Genomic DNA, 2,500 nt, shown 5'->3' with positions numbered 1-2,500 from the left:
GTGCCATCTTTAGCTATTGACAGGAATGACAAACATAGAATAAAGTGAATAAATGTAATTTATGATCACATGGACAGAAAGCAATTTAGCAAATTTCGAAATATCGAGTTGTGCCTCGATATGATTTGTAGTTTTTTTGGTTCACGATATACCAAAATTCGATATAAAAAAACTAGGGATGGGACGATACATTGAATTTCGATATATCGTGGACCAAAACAAACTATGAACCATATCGTGGCACAACTCGAAAATTTGCAAAATTGTTGCATTGCTGCAGTCCACGTGATCATAAATGAAATAACCCATCAAACATCACAATCTTTACCACTACTGCACTTTATTCTAGTGTTTACAGTTCACACAAGGTCCTTAAAGTGCTTGAATTGATCTTTTAGAAATATAAGAACTGGAATACCTGGAAAATCACCTTGATTTGATGAAAAGTGCTTGAGCTTAAAACGGAGCGTTTCCTCCGTGTAATGTGTGTCCATCAAAGATGAGTCTTAATGTCATTTCTGTTCTGTACACTCCGATAAAGAAGTAAAAATAAATATTCATTTTAATCTCACACAGCATGGATGCACTAAAGAAACCCAGAGATTCTCCTTGATGTTCGCTGAAGTGGAACACTGTCGCTCGGTGGACTCTTAAAGCGACAGTAACCTTTTTACAGTTCCTTATAGAAATGAATGTGAACTCAATGTTATTACTTGTAATTTATACACATTATTTCAAACAGTGATAGCTCATATTATTATTATTATTATATATACCATTTCATGATATAATATAATGTAGAATTTCTGTATTTTTACAAAGTTAAATTTTGATTATAATTATGATGAGATACTGATCGTTTAAATATAAATATACACTTTCACAAACTTTTTTTAACATCAAGGAGAATCTCTCGGTTTCTTTAGTGCATCCATGCTGTGTGAGATTAAAATGAATATTTATTTTTACTTCTTTATCGGAGTGTACAGAACAGAAATGACATTAAGACTCATCTTTGATGGACACACATTACACGGAGGAAACGCTCCGTTTTAAGCTCAAGCACTTTTCATCAAATCAAGGTGATTTTCCAGGTATTCCAGTTCTTATATTTCTAAAAGATCAATTCAAGCACTTTAAGGACCTTGTGTGAACTGTAAACACTAGAATAAAGTGCAGTAGTGGTAAAGATTGTGATGTTTGATGGGTTATTTCATTTATGATCACGTGGACTGCAGCAATGCAACAATTTTGCAAATTTTCGAGTTGTGCCACGATATGGTTCATAGTTTGTTTTGGTCCACGATATATCGAAATTCAATGTATCGTCCCATCCCTAGTTCTTTTATATCGAATTTTGGTATATTGCGAACCAAAAAAACTACAAATCATATCGAGGCACAACTCGATATTTCAAATTTTCCTGAAAAATCAATAAAATTGTATAATGTATTAAGCCATGTCGCAATGTGTCAATTTGAGAAATCCAGTCAGTGAGTTAAATACTTTATAAATGATTTTCTTTTTGGTTTGTTTTTTTTCTCTTTATTTTAACATAAACAACGTAAAAATAAAAATGCCACATTTCATGTGCACCAATTTTCTTCTTTTTATTATTATTATTATTATCATTGATGTTATTATTATTATTATTGGTATTATTATTGTTATAACGTTCCACAGAGTTCCCACGATAGAGACGATAATCCAAAACCACTACACCGCTATCAGACCTCCGTCCCATGGCGGACGGCCACAGCTGCTCCGTTGGGGCGGATGGTAGCGTGAGGACTCTACTACGGCGATCGCGAAGAGATAAGGGGCCTGTGTCTGTGTCTGTCTTTTTGTATAAGTTTCAGATAATATATTATTTATATTGTCAAGTCGGTTCTCGCCTCCTCCTTTCCATTAATCCCTTTACACTGGTGCCGATACCCGGGAAGGAGGAGGGATGCGCCGTAGTAGAGTCCTCGCCAATGGAGCAGCCGCGACCATCTGCCGGGGGACGGAGGAGCCCGGCCGCCTGATAGCGGACGAACAGTTGCTGATCGCGAAGAGAGAAGAAGCTCCTAACTGACCACCCGTAGCAGTCAAGGCCGCTGCCAGGGGCGAGGGGGGACCACTACCAGTCGCTAAACGCGCCAGGGTCGTGATAACCGCCGACAGCGAGCGTGGAAGGGCTCCCGGCCGACTGCCAGGGCCTTCTGGTTCCCGAGAACGTGGCGGGATGTTACGTCCCCCAGGGGCCGGAAGACTGCCTCCAGGGAACCGCCCGGGGAGGCACGGGTGTCGTCCATTAGAGGCTGGAGGAGCGGCCGAGTTTCTCTCAAACTGTGCTCAGATTTGTCTGCAATCAAGAGTCAATATGAACTCACAGATGTTTCATTTCATATCTCGAAACTATTCCTGTACGTCAACAAATGATACATTTGTGTCTGTTTTATCATTCCTTCAGGAACATCTCAAAGGTCAGGATAAAGGAGTGGAAAACTCAGAGAGT

The 2,500-nt window shown here is 39.2% G+C and overlaps 1 protein-coding gene and 1 long non-coding RNA gene across 2 annotated transcripts in view; both read left to right on the top strand.

Annotated features, from left to right (window-relative positions):
• LOC127656941 (uncharacterized) overlaps positions 1-2,500 on the top strand; it is a 452,192-nt gene that overhangs the window by 134,734 nt on the left and 314,958 nt on the right. The window lies entirely within an intron of this gene.
• LOC127656915 (formin-1-like) overlaps positions 1-2,500 on the top strand; it is an 82,340-nt gene that overhangs the window by 28,065 nt on the left and 51,775 nt on the right. The gene's annotated exons all lie outside the window — the stretch shown is intronic.

The sequence above is a fragment of the Xyrauchen texanus genome, chromosome 16, assembly GCF_025860055.1.
Source record: "Xyrauchen texanus isolate HMW12.3.18 chromosome 16, RBS_HiC_50CHRs, whole genome shotgun sequence".
Lineage (NCBI taxonomy): Eukaryota > Metazoa > Chordata > Actinopteri > Cypriniformes > Catostomidae > Xyrauchen > Xyrauchen texanus.
Note: the sequence above shows the minus strand (reverse complement) of the source record. Positions and strands in the feature narration are given on the sequence as shown.